Genomic DNA, 17008 nt, shown 5'->3' with positions numbered 1-17008 from the left:
GTTGTACTCCTGTGCGGGCCGGATGCTATATACTACGGACATGTTTTGGGGGGCCGCCCAAAATGAGGTGGCGGGCCGTAGTTTGGGGACCTCTGGTTTATTGTGTTATTAGCTTTTTCCATTAACCTAGCCTACTACTAGCTTGAGTGCCCAGATAGCAAGAGGCTGGCGGACCACTGGCGCTGACTACTGGGGGCATACTGTAGCTGACAGTCCGCCGGCATTTTGCTCATCGGTTCTCTGGCAGTCCGCTGTCAGGTTGCAGACAAATTGCCCGATATTTTGCAACTATTGGTCTAAAATCTTTTTTATTTGCTCAGTTATACTCCATATATCATTTTTATTAACGTTTCTTAATATTCATGACAAGATAAATTAAGATATGGTGGACCAACGGCGGACCACAAGTGGCACACCACCGGCGGCATACCACCAGCGGTCCGCTATCTGCCAATCTGATTTTGCTATCCCATTATATCAATCTGATTTTGCTATCCCATATCCCATGCCCATTTTCTCTTTTCATTTACCTTAATGGTCATGGAAATTCAGGATTTTGGTGAGGGAAAAGTAATGGAATTTTACATTTGACTATGAAATTAAAACCATAACCATTAAATGATTTCATGTTGTTTTAAAGACAAATACAGACATATACATATATTTAATTTTCTTATTGAATATTTAATTGATTCCTGATGTCCTACTTATCCCATATGGTGGTCACATCTGGCCCTCTGACAGCAACAAGAAAATATTTGTGCCCTCGCTATCATCAAAATTGCCCATCCCTCCTCCAGGGCATGAGAAACGGAAGAAGAAACTTCATGAGAATGAACAGCGGGAACAGCAAGGTAAACTTGTGTTCGTTTCTCTGTTTAATGTCAAAAATAGTGCGGGCGAAAGGTTACATTTTTTATAAATAAATAAATAAACATGCTGTTGACACTAGAAGTTTTTCAGCAGCAGAAACATGCAAGGACCCATCTAAACTATTCAGTTAACTAATCTGTGACCCATGCATTACTATAACAAGTAAATCAGTCAAACTTTACTGGTTTAGATAGGCCTACAACTGAATGTATGCTAAATGTAGCTAACTTTGATTTGCGGTGCTGCATACTGGACAATAGATGCACATAGGCTAAATTAGGCCTATATGAAATATGAAAATGATAGTTTAAATAGTCTACTTTTGACAAAATATTGAAGGGAATCAGGGGGAGCCAGTCCAGTAGCTTGGGCAAGTATATTAAAGACACAGGCGAAGAACAGTCAGCCTCAGCCACTAGCACAACCAGATATGTAGACAACAGCAAGCATCAAACGCAAGCAACCCAGACCCTAAAACTGGGCATTTATATGAAGGTGATTCACATACATTACTACACGCAATTACTTTCCCCTAGCCCTTTACTGAATTTCTTGAATTTCCCCTTGGGGTTCAATAAAGTATCTATCTATCTATCTATCTACTGTATCTATCTATGTTTCTTTATGGGGCAAACAACTTTATTTGGTAACTTCCATAGTCATCCGAAATGGGGTGGGGTAATTGTATTGGAGCACTTGGGGTGTGAGTTGTGACTGTAAAAGGCTTAAAAAAGTTGCATTTTGGCCCTCTGAGTTCAGGTAGGAGGGCAGGATTTTGGAGGCTCCCTGGAGGTCTGAACCGACAGTGGCACTGTGTATTTAAGACAGTAAGGACGGTTACTCTCTAGCACTTACATGGGGCTGATGTACGGTGTTCATTTTAGGACATCCTCAGACTCAGAAAAACATCGGTCATCTTCAGACAAAACTGCCTCAGCGTCAGAAAAACCTCTGTCATCTTCAGACAAAACTGCATCAGCGTCAGAAAAACCAGACTCAGGTGTCAGACTCAGAAAAACATCTGTCATTTTCAGACAAAACTGCCTCAGCTTCAGAAAAACTTCTGTCATCTTCAGACAAAACTGCCTCAGCGTAAGAAAAACCTCTGTCATCCTCAGATAAAACTGCTTCAAACCAAACTGCCTCAGAAAAACATCTCTAAGGAGTCAGGTCTCAGAAAAAACGCTGTCAGAAAAAGTGGAGTCAGGTCTCAGAAAATCAGGTCTTTGTGATCAGGCTACTTTCACAAACTCTTAGTCAGCTGTCCTCTGATTTACCAATATCTAGGCGATATTTGTAACATTTATTTTGTATTTGGCCCGTTATGAAATCATGTGGAACAATTTAAACACATTGTAAAACTTAAAGCCTAAATTTGGAGACATCAATGCATGTCGAAATTTACTGCAAATTCAAAACTGGATTACTCTGGAACGGCTAACTGTACAGGGGACTGCTTTACACCTTTATGTTCGGTAAGGTCTGCTGATATGTGGTTTGTCATGTGTTAAAAGAAGGGTTCGTAAAGTATTCCACCGAGATGAATGGGTAGGGAGATCATGGACGCAAAACCTTCAGTAGAATGTATGATTAAATTGAATTATATTATTTACCTTTCTCGCGAACCGTTCAACACAGCAATTATCGGCCTAACATGTTTAAAAGCTGAGAAAAAGCTCTTTCATGTGACATCACTTGTGATGTCTGTGTGATGAATAGGCTACTTCGCGAGTAGTTCAACTGAGAACAATGGGTGAATTTGGACGCACTTTCTTGCGATGTCACTTTCTCCACTGCGTAAAAGACTAAATTAATTTGCGCTGTGAATGCTAAGATTATTTTGACAGGCTGCAGGCTAAATAAAAATCGCTATTAGTAGGACACAAAGCAGAATATTGAAAGAAGGGGGCACCAAGGCCACCGTGGCCTGTAAACCTATGATTTTCAAAGGGGCTTCACGGCCAACGCAAGGGGCTACCACGGCCGTCGTGAAATTCCTACCCTGCCAGTGACAGAATAACGTATTAAGCATAATATTAAACTCACCGTTCTGTATCCGTCGTCTTCTTCTGTCCCCACAATAACTTTTCATTTGAGACTTTTTCGTCTGACTCTGTTTTTTCTGACAGCGTTTTTTCTGAGACGTGATTTTCTGAGACCTGACTCCACTTTTTCTGACAGCGTTTTTTCTGAGACCTGACTCCACTTTTTCTGACAGCGTTTTTTCTGAGACCTGATTTTCTGAGACCTGACTCCACTTTTTCTGACAGCGTTTTTTCTGAGACCTGACTCCACTTTTTCTGAGGCAGTTTGGTTTGAAGCAGTTTTATCTGAGGATGACAGAGGTTTTTCTTATGCTGAGGCAGTTTTGTCTGAAGATGACAGATGTTTTTCTGAGTCTGACACCTGAGTCTGGTTTTTCTGACGCTGAGGCAGTTTTGTCTGAAGATGACAGAAGTTTTTCTGACGCTGATGCAGTTTTGTCTGAAGATGACAGAGGTTTTTCTGACGCTGAGGCTGTTTTGTCTGAAGATGACCGATGTTTTTCTGAGTCTGACACCTGAGTCTGAGGATGTCCTAAAATGAACACCGTACTGATGGCAAGGGCTGTTTGTCTGGAAACTTTGTTGGCAGCATCATCATGGCCTATTTTGATTGGTCTTTGTTTGCATTTCCAACGGCCATGTCTGCAATGCATGTGTGTCTGCCAAGGCTGGTTTGTTGTTATGTAACCTACTTGGTTCCTACTTTTGCTAAATGAACATATGCTGGCTGTTGGCTAGGTAGCAGGTAGCGAGAAGCAAGAGGACAATCTCACATCATAAGAAAATTGAACCTACAAAGCTGGGATAACAAGTCACCTGCTTTAGCCACTACTACACCATTTATCACTGTGCTAATTTTAAGAGTCTGTGAAGATTATAATACTAGCTTATCAAAAAGCAAGGCAATACTCGAATTAACATAATTAGCAAGAATGAGCCAAGTAGGGGATTCAGTCTCTTAATCAAAATAAAGCTACAGGATAGATCAATCCTTGAGTGACAAGATAAACATCCACTTCGCAATTTTTGGTTAGGCAGTTGTGATTTTTGGTTAGGCGCTTAGGACACCAACTGGAACTACCAAGGAACGACACAACTGCGACTGCTCAGGGGCAGTAGTTCAAACGACCAAACTTTGCGTCCTTGTTCACAATTGAGAGTTTGAACTTCCTTTTCTAGAAACACAAAATCCAAGAACAACTGAGCGAACTACCTAGGTTGCGACGCAAACAAACAACGCAAACAACGTTCCTAAACGAGCCCCTGGATGGTTCAGCACAACACCATGGTTCACCTGCAAGAGCTCATATCTCTCCAAAAACAGTTCACTCGTGTCAAAACTAAATTTCTTTCTCATATAAATAGCCAGTGCTCCCAAAATGCATTGTCCCTTTGACATTGTGTAAGCACTGCAAGTCAAAATGTTTAGATGTTTTGTAAATATGGCAGAGGACCATTGAAATATCCCTCATGTCCGCCTCTCAGTCTTAGCCCAGTAATTCATTGACAATGATTACTGTACTCGTTTTTTTGTCTAGCTAACAGAATATAATTGTGCATAAAACGGAAAAAAACAAAATAGGATTTTATGGGAAGTAGAGAAATGTGAAATGTGAGCTCTAATTTGCAAAATGGTGGTTCATCTCAGGAATTTATACATATGTATGTACAGTATAAGTACACATATGTCAAATAGACACATTAACACCCTACTGTACATTACAACTTGCTGGTTCAGATGTTGTCTGTGATTCCACACATCAAAGGCAACTCATGTGCTGTAGAGACTGGAGAGGAGGCGAGGACTGTCTATCTGTTTTGTCACTTAAGACCCACAGGATACATTTTATAATACATTATACATGCATACTGTAAAGAGCATTTATGAATGAATATGAGCGTGGTCTGAAACTCAGCACCAGTTGCTTACTGAGATATGCATTTGGATTATATGAAACCTGCTCAGAATGGAACTTGGATTTTGTTTCATTTCTGATACTTACAGTGCAACCGGAAAGTTATCATGCCCTTTCAAGTTTCACATTTTGTTATGTTTCAGACTCATCTTAAAATGGATTCAATTCATTTGTCCCCTCAATTGACACACAATACTCGACAAAAAACAGGTGTTTGGAGTGTTTTGCAAATGTATAAAAAATAAAAGAATAAAATATTTAATTTACATAAGTATCCAATCCAGAATAGGCCCTTTTTTTGTTTATAGATATACATAGCAAACACTTTTGTCCAAAGTGACTTACAATGAAATCAATAAAGATTACATTTACATTAACATCAAAAGAGTTTAATGAAAGGGAAGAAGGGAAATTTGAATATTGTTTTTCACATCAGTTGAACGGAGTGTACTTTTCTGGAGCAAAGGTGTAACTAAAGGGTTGCTAATTTGGCAAAAAAAAAGGAACTTCTCCAGAACTAAGTGATGCATTTATAACATGTGTGACCATCTGCAATATACTGTGGGATGTGGACATTATTACCTTAGTCAGTGAGGGTGAAGTAGCAACACTACAGCCTCAAGGTGGTCGAGGGGAACAAGAGCGTGGCTACCATAGCTACAGGTCAGCGGCAGGTATGTCAGAACATCCTGTGAAAGAAGAACCTTTAAATGATGTTGTTGTTGTTTTCGTCAATAATTTGTCAGGATTTCTGTTTGGAAGTTATACATTTACATTCACAAAAGTTTTACATTTACGCTGCTGGTCACAATGGTATCTGTAGAGATATCACTGCACTATGCTCTAAGTGAATTACATGGAGGAAGTTGAATATATCACCTTACAGTGGTGAAATCAATGTCTGAAACAAATATTTCCCTATCTGACACCAAACCTAACTGAAACACTACAGGAGGAAGGTTATAAGGCTAATATGTATATTAGTATATATGTATAGAACAATATATTTTTCACAAAATAGTCATTCACATTTGGCCTACTGATTTGGATTTCACAAGTGAGTCTAGCTATTGGCCAGCCAACAAGCTGCAATAATAAGCAAACAGGTCCTTAAATGTGGCCTCTCTGGTATGTTTGTAAAATTGCAGGTTAATCTTCAGTACATGCTCTTGCTCCCTTGGTCTTTAAGGGTAAATTGCTTGGCATGCACAGTGAGTGGCATATATAGAGCACTGTTGACATGCCCATCATTTTTAAGGCTCCTCTTATTACACACTCATACTCAGGTTCAACTTGACATCCTCTTGACTCCACTAGTTATTTTTATCAGTTAGTTTAAGTTCTTCAACCCTAAGCTTTACAGGCAGAACTCTACCCTAAGCTTTGCAGACAAGTCATGAATTCCAACATGATACATGGAGGGTTTAGACAGCATGAAGCGGATAATATTGTTATGCGTAACCTGCATCTTATTTTTCATTTTCATCGTCAGGCCACTGTGCCATGCTGAACATGCATAGTCAAAATGACACTGTATAAGTGCTGAGACGAGGAGTTTTTTTACTTTGAAGTCAAACTGCCTTGTATGACGATATACGAATTTCAGTTTGCAGGCACTCTTGTTCAGTAATTTCTCTGCAATAGAATATCCTGACAGTGTCTGGTCCAGTGTAATATCTAGATATGTAACAGTATCCCTTGCTTCAATTTCACTTTCATTACATGTGACTTTTAGCCCAGGTGCTTTTTGTAGCTTATGTCTGGTGGCAAATAAAATGCACTCAGATTTTCTTTAGGTGCAATGACAGTCTATTGTCTATCAGCCACTCTTTTTTTCAGCTCTCCACTGAGAGTGTCTTCAATTTGATAGATGTCTTTTCAGGACACTAGTAGTGAGGAGTCATCGGCATACAATAACAACATACATTTGACTGCAGCTGGCATGTCGTTTACACAACGACACCTACTATCAAGCCTGGGGGTACACCACAAGTTATTCTCATGGGTTCACCAGTCCACATACCAAGTTTGGTGTCAATACAAGGAAGTCTTGCTAATTATAGCGCCCCTAGTGGTCAAAGTGCACCAAATGTATTGTGCGTCCTCAGAATGGGGTCCCAAGTCCATAAACCAAGTTTGGTTTCGATACATAAAACCGTTGCTGAGATATGAGTCAAATAAAAACTCTAGCGCGCCTAATGGTCAAAGCTCATCAAATATATTGTGTGTCCTCGGGATGGGGTCCCAACTCCAAATACCAAGTTTGGTTTCTATATGTGAAAACGTTGCTGAGATATGAGCCTACTTCCTGTGATTACAGCATCCCCCTAGTGGTCAAAACCATAGACAGTAAAAGATATGGACAGTCATCATGTAGACGTCAGTCGAGGCGGGTGAAGGAAATTTAAACCGTTTCCTGTTGGTCGACGCTTTCTGCGTAGGCTCAGGGGACGTAGTAACGTAGGCACGTAGTCTGACTCGTGTAACTCTTGTGATAGCTGCACAGAGAGATTGGGTATGTAGCCCCTTACTTCGTTACCACCACGTCTACATTACTGTTCTAAATGTCCTAGTTGTTTTTAGATAAATGTGATTTCATATAAACAGCACTCGGCACATTCACAGCCTACTGTCAATCCATCAAAACTTTCAACAAAGAATGGGGGTAGAGGAGCGCTTCTTGGGCTCTAAAGTTTGGTTACAGTAAGTCAGAGGTGCTCTTCGGATGGGAAACTAAATGCCAAGAATCAAGAAACTCCAAGGCACTCTCTATTGAAAAAGTTAAAAAGCTTTTTAACTTTTTCAATAGAGAGTGCCTTGGTTTTTAACTTTTTCAATAGAGAGTGCCTTGGAGTTTCTTGATTCTTGCCATCAAAGCTCCGATGCTTTCGTTCTTATCCAGAGAATACAGTTATTTTGCTTCTGTGTGACACTTTCATCCGCTCTGGTCGCATGCTCATTACTTAAATTACATGTTGCATTGATTTCGGGAAAAAGTTTATTACTCAGCCGGTAAGTCAGTTACGAGGTTATGACGCCAATCACACAATGTTGTATTACTCTGAAAATAGAAAAAGTTCATATAAAGGCTTAAAACGCTTCAGCTGTAACGTTATTTGATGTCAAAGTGGCGCCAAATTGAATGGGGTTCAATGGGATGGCTAGGTGGAACTGGTCTACTATTTAGCCTCAGATCCGCCATAGTGTCTATGCTCTCCGAACGTTTGCCTGCCCCCTTGGTCAAAAGGAATTTTACAGGCTTTTCCCAAATCACGGAAGAAACGTTGAAGCAACGGTATAGTAGCAGATAATCAGGCAAGTCTTATTTAAATAAACTCCTGGTGCAGTTACAAACTTTCTAATGCCTCGTTGTTGGACTAAAGGTCATAGTTGTACTACTGCAGAAGTTTCGTACCATTCAGGGCATTATTAGTGGGGTAATTTACAAGATAAAAGTTGGTTCCAACACGACAGTAGAACGTCATTAGTTTCTGACAGCGCTACTCGACCAGGGTTCGACCAAGGGAAAAAAGGTTCTGGGAGGGTGTTTGGCTCGGGGTCATGGTGCAAAGGACCCTAGAGTGAAATTACTCCGAACCATCGCTTTAATCCATGTACCAAGTTCTGTGTCAAAAGCGGCGAAAGCGTTGCTGAGATATCCGCCTTCTTCCTTTGATTATAGTGCCACATAATGGTCAAAATTTACCAAATTCATTGAGCCTCCTCCTAAAGTCCATGTACTAAGTTTGGTCTTAATACGTGAAAGCCTTCCTGAGATATTGTTCACTTCCTGTTTGGCGGTGGATTTCGATTGGCTCTCACGGGCAAATGCTTTCGAATATCAATTTATAAAGGAATAACTTTTGTGCGGCTTGGTCATCTGTGCCAAGTTTTTTTTGATGTGTGTTTTTGTGTTTTTGATGAAATCCAATATGACGGAAGGTCCATCATGGTGGATATTGACTCATCCAAGGATTCCAAATATACCTCAATGTTCAAAATGTGGTGTAGCCTACGGTTCGCTCATTACGCACATAGATGTAATCCAACATTTGACACATTGGTTGGGCTAGAGCACTTGAGGTGCAGACATGAAACTTGGTGAACTGAATCATAGGACTGTACCGAATCAATGTGCCAAATTTCACAACTTTTACTGTAAGGTTCAATGGCTAGGGAGAGTTTTGTTTTTTTCTGTTGTTACCAAAGATTGTTAAGGTGGAACAAGATATTTCATCAGGAGCCTGTTGCCTTCATGATTTGCTTTTAAAAGTTTCGAAGGAGATATAAATTATTAACAATGACAACCCATCTGGAAAATGCCACTTTCTCTCCCTCTCGTGAGCGCTCAGACGCGTTCCCAAGAGTAGCATATAGTTCAAGTTAGATCAGCTGCAAAGGAGATAACAAAGAGTAGGCCTATCATCTCTATGTAACATGATGTTTTGACATTGACATTGTAAAGATTCTTCAAGAAGAGTGAAAAGCAGTTTGCAGTAAAGCTAACCAACGTTGTCTATCGCAGGGAAAAAATAGCAAGCAGCCTGATAACCAAATTAAATGCTTGGGGGCCGGATTAAAGTGCTTGGCGGGAGATCCGGCCCGCGGGCCGCAGTTTGCCCAAGCAGTTTCTAGAAACAGTGACAGTTGTTGGCATCGGGAAAAAAACACTTGTTTAGTTCTTTATAGCTACCTTCAAAGCCTTCAGCTGTAGCCTATGACGGCTCTAGTAGGCTATGTAGCACTATGTTATAATGCTTTCCAGTCTCATATTCTAACAATCTCCTATCAATCTGTTGGAAGAGGGCACTTTTAGGACCATGCATTTTGATTAGGCCTATATGACTGTCTGTTTACATTTTTAAGACGGTCTTTGGGCTGGGTTAATTAAATGATTTTTTCCATTAAAGTTTCTTCTCAATTGTTTTTAACTAGGCTACTTTTGAACCACTTTGTTAAAGATGATCTATTGGTCTCTCCATCATTCAGGCTTGTGACACTTGTGAAGAATTGCTGCTCACTTACAAAATATCAATACGGCGCCATCTAGGGGGTTTTCCTGTTTTTCGAGGAGTTTTTTTCTAGGCTGCGAAGACGACATATTTTGAGAGAAAAAACTCATTTTATATTTGGACATATACGGTGTCTTTGCATCATGTATTATTAAATGAATCTGTGTCAAAACACGTAGACTGTACATTCGCAAAGAGCATACGCGGAGTTAGTGGGGGGGCAGGGGGAGCACTGCCCCCTCTGGTGGAAACGGGTAATGGCATTGTTTCAAAAATTAGTGAAATACGTCTGGCATTACCAGATATTTTAAAAATAATTTAAATAACACAAAACAACAATATAAGGAACGGGCTGCGGTTGATGATGGGAGCAGCCAGGTATTCTTCTCTTACGATCCTTCATATCGAAAGCGACATTACGGCCAACCTGATGAGGCATGCAGGACGCAAAAAATGAAAATTACTGTTGCACTAGTATGGACATCTTGCCGTGCCAATGTTGCAATAACGGTTGCCTAAATGCCATGTATATAAATGTCCTGTCATCTTACTAGCCTAATTGATTTTGCGTTGTGTGTAGTTTTGGACTTTTTATTCCACTTTGTTTAAACAGCAAAGTGGCGAAGCCTTGTTCACCTGTTTGAAACTGGCTGGTAAATGTGACGCGCGTAGGCCTGGCTAGATACACCATGACCCTTTTTAGGCCTACTGATCGCTGTGGATTACTTTTTTGTGTCATTGGATTACAGCAAATTGTGAATATTTTTTTCTTAACATGTCTTAACGTAATGGCGTGATTGCGCTTCGTTTCTGCGTTTGGCATCAGACTGTAGATGAACACTTCCTTTGATTCTTGGAGTTCTCGCAATGATTTAGGTCTGCCCTGCACTCAATAGCCTACAGTTTGGAGTTTACTTACTTTGCCTTTGTAGAATCGAATTTGAGTTTTCAATGACTTGGTCTCCTTAAGCTAAGCATAGGTACATGAACCGATGCATCTTGTTATTTAAAACTCCACTCTGCTGGCTCGCATGCCAGCAGCACTCTTGAGGCGTCGGAGGTTTAACGTTCCACAAACACAGCACTAGGCTATAGTTTGTTTATAGCAAACAGAAATGTCAAGATGGCAACAGGTCATTACATTCTTTAATTGACAAAATATGACTGTACAAAATATTCAATCAATGTGGCGCAAATGAGGCTAGATGCGGTAGATTAATTTATCAAAAGTGAGCAGCAACCAGACTCTATGGGCTAAACCCTGAATGTTTTCAACTGCTAGGCGACACTGTCTATTGCGTTTCAAGACAACCGTGCTGCATTGGATTTCATAAGGACGAATTGTTAAATTGTTACAATGTAATTATACAGTATATATATAACTTTATTTATCATGTTTGTTTTTTCCATATGTGCTCATACTGTGTTCCTCAAGTGGTAGGCCAGGGGCCTATTGCACAAAACTAGGATAAGGGATTAAGATGGAATATCTTGGTTATCCTGGCTCAATTTATCCGTGATCCAGTTGCACAAAAGCGGGATGGGGGCAGCAGGATATGTTATGTTGCTCCAGACCAGGCTAAATTCCAGGATCTATTTAATCTCATCCCTTATCTCAGTCAGCAGTCACCACAAACAGAAACCAATAGTTATTCCACTGCCCACTACACATTGTTATCACATATACCTAGACCCACTGTCATTATTTAAACGTTTGTGATCATTAATTAACTCTTACATACTCACCATTCCTGACCTGTCATGCGACAATATGACGTCACGGGAGTGCCTAACCATTTCGTGCGTGGTGGTCGCGGCACTAGCTGCAATATTCTCCTAAACAGAGGTGTTGCTGTGTGTTGCTGTTGTGAAAAGGCTATCGCTACCCACTTCACACCGTAGAAGAAGCAATGAAGCCGCTAGTTGCCATGGTGAATCAGTGAATCTGTGATCAGTGGCGGGGTCTATTTGAGGGAGCCGTGAGCGCGCACTTATCCAGGATAGGTTTCACCTGGCTTGATGAATCTGTGTCTGCTCATCCTGGCTTGGTCTTTGTGCAACCAATTAAGCCTGTAGGCCTACGCTCTTGTTTTGGATTCATTGAGCGCAGCTCAGTAACTTATCCCGGATGTCTTAATTCTGCTTTTGTGCAATAGGCCCCAGGTCTCAGCATCTACAATTAGGCCTATTATTATTTTTTTGTCTGCCGCCCCTGGCTCGAATGTCAAACTCCGCCTATGGCAAAGAGGATAAACAATTTAATTTGACGCTACATTTACTTTATACGGAGCCCGGAAGAGCTCACTTTAAGTGATATTTTTTCTGGTTGTGATAATTTGTGAGAACGTTTTCCTTTAATTGAGCCCTCGAATTAATAAAACGTGAGCACGTTTTCCTTGAATTGAGCCCTCGAATTAATACAACGTGACCCCGTTGTAGGCCTAAATTGAGCTCTCGAAATAGGCTATGTATTTCGTGCTCACATTTAGTAATTCATTTTCATTTAGTGAGACATTTTCTCACCGCTCGCTGTGCTGTGGTGGCAACTTCGTCTTACCTTGGCATGGACTAGGCCTACAGCTGTCTGCAACAGTTCATATTGGTAATGTGATAACCGTAGGCAGCTAATTAAAGCCTTAGGTGGTCAGGATGGTTTATAGCGACTACTCTTTGTAGCAGGGGCACCTGTGGTGTCAACCGCCAGCTATGGAGACCCATAATGGGGAAATTCTACTAGGCTACTCGGGCTCTGTTGTAATGACCGGTTTCCACTACCTCCTGGATTGTTGACTAAAGCCTACGTTAACTGTGAGGTCTAGAAGGCAATCGAAGCACTTCACAGCGACAAGCTCCCAAACAATTACAACACGTAGACCTATTGTTGGTACAAATAGGCTACTGCCAGTGGCGTAACTATAGCAGGTGCAGCAAGTGCAGTCGCACCAGGGCCCGTGACCTCCCGGGGCCCGTCGCTACCCCCGCCCTGCCTCCTTTTTTTTTTTTTTTAGAACTTCACCATTAAGAATCAAACTATCAAATAAAAACGGCTAAATCAAATTACCATCTTGTCGTGTCATACTGTTTCGCCAGAGTATCTTTCTTTCTACTGAGATGGAGCAAGGATTTCTGGGTAGGCTAAGTGATTTGTTGTGATTTTTTGAATGGATGGTGGCTGCACATTTCAGTCATCGTTCCGACCAAAATGCCCTTCAAACACAAGAGCGGCTGCAAGAAGCGGCAGGAGCGTAAAGAGCAAGGGGAAAGGGTGTACTGCTCTCATGTTGTTTCTGACATTGCCTTTGACTGTTGCAACAGCTGAGCGATCTTTTTCCAAACTCAAACTTATTAAGACCTATACCTAAGGAGCAGCATGGGGCAGGAGAGGCTCAGTGGGTTAACTATCCTGTCCATTGAAAATACGAGAGCCAGAGCATTAAATATTGGGAACATCGTTGACGATTTTGCACAACGATAGGCTCGTAAGATGGCCTTTTTCTAATGGCCTAATTCACGCATATTGAGGATTGTATGCATATGAATGATTTTATTTGGTTTCTGCACGGTTAAATAAGTTAGGCTACATCAAGTTTTGTTTCTGCGCAGTGCGAGTTTATAAGCAAGCAATCTACGCTTGCAGTTTCAGCAGAGGGTTGAAAAGGCGCATTGAGCGCATTGAGGGCCAGATGTACTAACGCTTTTGCGCCCATTTCAGGCGTATTTGTTTCGCAATGTGCGTGTAAAATCATTGCGAGGTATGTACAAACAGGCCGCAATGATGTAAAAGCGCAAACTGCCTGTCGCGGGAGCTGAAAGTGGCAGATTGCGATTGTCATGTCATGCATATGCATTCATGGGAGGATCCAGGGGAAAGTGGGAGTTTAGCGTAAAAAGATGGGAGGGGAAGAGTAAAGAACGCCTAGTTATGTATTCCGCGGTATGTACAAAGACTGCTCCTGAAAGCGCACGTCTATTCTGCGCCTAAATACTTCCGCCTTGTAAAAGCAGGTGTTAATCCACATTGCAGTTCAATGCGTCAATAAGAGAACCTTTCAAAGACAACAGAATCGCTATTTAGAACACCAGTTTTTGTGGTGAAAGTATTTGTACTACCAAAAGCAACCTTAACTTTCGTTGGCCTTTCGCATGTCTTACTTTCACTTTCACGTCATTCACTTAAACTTTCCTACTTGCTAGATTTGACCAATCTTCCATAGCCTACGTGCACAAGTAGTTTGAGTAGAACTACTGATCTTCATTATCTCCCTGCTTGTTGACATCTTATCATGTATGGTATTATTTCATGATCGCTAAACGTTTGATTCTTTTTAATGTTGTCATCAGTTAACTTCATTCAACTGCGCTTGTAGGCGCTGCCATTCAGTTGTGGACGTTCGTAAATTGAGTTTATGGGCGGAGAAGGACAGAGAAAGGCACAGTTTACACTAAGGATTGAACGATTGATAAATACGACGGAAACTTGGGTCTGACAGCGTTCGCAATCTGCGGTGTGTCCATGGCGCTGATAACGCTACGTTCGCAAATGTACGTACATCTGGCCCTGAGTGTTCCCATAATTCCATGCGAGTTGATGTTAATGCAGTAATATTAGATTACCCTGGCCTGCAGGCTGTTAATAAAATTATTTTTAATGTTTTCACATGTAATGGATCCTATGTAGTCGTGTGTTTTTTATTTGAAATTGTAATCTGTAACTACTAAACTACTTCGGTGCCTCAGGCCCTTTGCATAAACAATTGAAGTCACCCTTAATGTGTATTGCATGTATCAGAGCTAATTCATCCTGGGCCAAAGGATGTAGGTATGGGGCCCGCGGAGCGCACTTGCACCTGGGCCCACCATTGGTTTGTTACGCCACTGGCTACTGCGTATTAGTGGTAGCCTAATACCCACCCAATGCAATAAGGTTCCCTCTAGCGCCCGATGGGCCTCACCATATAACCCACTCGCACACCAATATATGATGCACACGAGGTAAGCTTTGATACTGACTATGAAACGGGAGACATAAACAGTGGCGTTCACGATGCTCAGCTTCTCAGGCTATGTAGGCCTAGCCCAGCTCACACCGTTCGCGATAAACACCACAGCTCTGCATACACTTGGACCTCAACAAACACTCAAAACTTCGGCAAACATTCAGCTGGACGATGATGGCAAGGGGCCTGTGCAAACACACACAATCATCTGCTCTCCCACCTACAGCCTACCTAACGGGGCTATATCCAGGTGCACTGCAATCAATGAGATTCCCTCTACGTCACTACAAGCAACACACCTCCCGACATCATTCCCGGGGATACCCCTTGACACCACACTACGTTTTTGTGCACACAATTTCATTTCTTCGAGCCCACGTTTTAATTATTCGTGGGTGCGTTTTAGTAGATCGAGATCTCGAATAACGTGCTCATGTTTACATGTGTCAAGACAATATTGAGTGCACGTTTTACAAATTGTGGCCACGTTTAAGTAGATCGTGCACACAATGTTCTATAACCATGTTCACAAATTGTGCTCTTGTTTTAATAAATCGTGCCCTCGTTTTAGTAAATCGTGCGCTCGTTTTAGTAAATAGTGCACTCGTTTAATAAATTGTGCCCTCGTTTTACTATGCTTAAAATGAGAGCTCAATTTAGTAAAATGAGCTCACACTATAGTAAAACGAGAGCACAATATAGTAAATTGTGCACACGATTTAGTAAAGCGAGCGCACAATTTAGTAAAACGAGCGTACGATTTAGTAAAACGAGTGCACAATATAGTTAAACGAGAGCACAATTTAGTTAAATGAGAGCACAATTTAGTAAAACGAGCGCACATTCTCTCAACATGCAAAACATTTTGCGATGACCCCTCTAGGGCTCTGTAACTTTAGCCTACATGCAATAGCCTACTAGTTTGTTGGTGGCTTTATATTATTGCATCCCTTAGTTACAACGTAGGCCTACAATTAGGCTATTCCATCGCTCCTGTAACCGCATATGTTCATTTCAAAACATGCCGACGTGAAATGCCACAAAGCGGCTTGCTAGGATTGTTTGTGAATAGCCTAGGTCTTAGTGAGTTAGGAGTAGGCTAGGCCTACTCTCGACTTTATACTGTCCCAGACTACTTTTAGGGTTAAAATGCTTTGTGAATTTTTCTTAGTAAGGGTTAGTTATTATTGTGGCATAGTTCCGCCACCCCAGATACATTAATAATAAATATATTATTTCATAGGCCTACCAACAACAATATAGCGCGATGATATTGTTAAAATAAATGAATTACATTTTCACTTGTACCCTACAGAGGTGACCAAGGAGCTAGTAATTCTTGTCCAAAAACTATTGATACACCACAACACAAGATGATGTCCAACGGTGTGCCATTTCTCCCCGTTGCACCGACACTGGATTTTAGGGTTCCCCCACCTGCCAAATCCCACTTTAACCACTGGGCATGTGTCACATGTGTTTTGGCACTGGTAGAACAAGTAGGCTAAATTTTAGGGCAGCATTCCTAAAGTGAAGCGACTATAGTGACAGGTTTCTTGTATGCCCTCTAGAGGCCTGGACACACTGCCCACTGCGTGATTTAATTGGTGGCTCAAGTGCTACCAGCCTCTAGCTCCATAGTTGAAATGCCATGCTGTCATGCCATGCTGTCATATTTCTGTAACAGGGAGCTACAGATCAAAGGGGTATAACATTTGAACTAATATTTACTTACAAACAACACAAATTTGAAAAACTGACTAGCTAAATCTTTTAGTGTGATTTAGTACTCCTTGTGGTATAAGATAAAATGCTTTTTGAATAAGGGCCCTGTGCACACTGCACTGCATGGTTTGATTAGTGGCTCTCCAAATATGGACAAGCTCCATAGTTGTAATACCATGCTGTCATATTTCTGCAACAGGGAGCTTACAGACCACAGGGGAGCAACAGTTAGTAAACTAATATTTACAAACCACACAAATCTGAAAAACAAATTGCTTTCATAAAAGGAAAATTGCATAGGTGAACAGAATTATGGGGCAGGCATTACCCTTAATTAGTATATGATAACAATTGCATTTGTATCATAAAACATATTTATGGACATTACTCGACCTGCCCCTTCCATTAATTTCTTCCATTTTTTTTCTGCTCAGTTAAAA

General features: G+C 41.1%; 1 long non-coding RNA gene across 1 annotated transcript in view; it reads right to left on the bottom strand.

The window, feature by feature from the left end:
* Positions 1–17008, bottom strand: part of LOC121680944 — a 52135-nt gene that overhangs the window by 8250 nt on the left and 26877 nt on the right. Inside the window, exon 3 of the long non-coding RNA XR_006021876.1 lies at positions 5417–5523. This is a non-coding gene — a long non-coding RNA (uncharacterized LOC121680944). The remainder of the gene's footprint in view (positions 1–5416; positions 5524–17008) is intronic.

This window comes from Alosa sapidissima, chromosome 13 (assembly GCF_018492685.1).
Source record: "Alosa sapidissima isolate fAloSap1 chromosome 13, fAloSap1.pri, whole genome shotgun sequence".
Classification (NCBI taxonomy): Eukaryota; Metazoa; Chordata; class Actinopteri; order Clupeiformes; family Clupeidae; genus Alosa; species Alosa sapidissima.
Note: the sequence above shows the minus strand (reverse complement) of the source record. Positions and strands in the feature narration are given on the sequence as shown.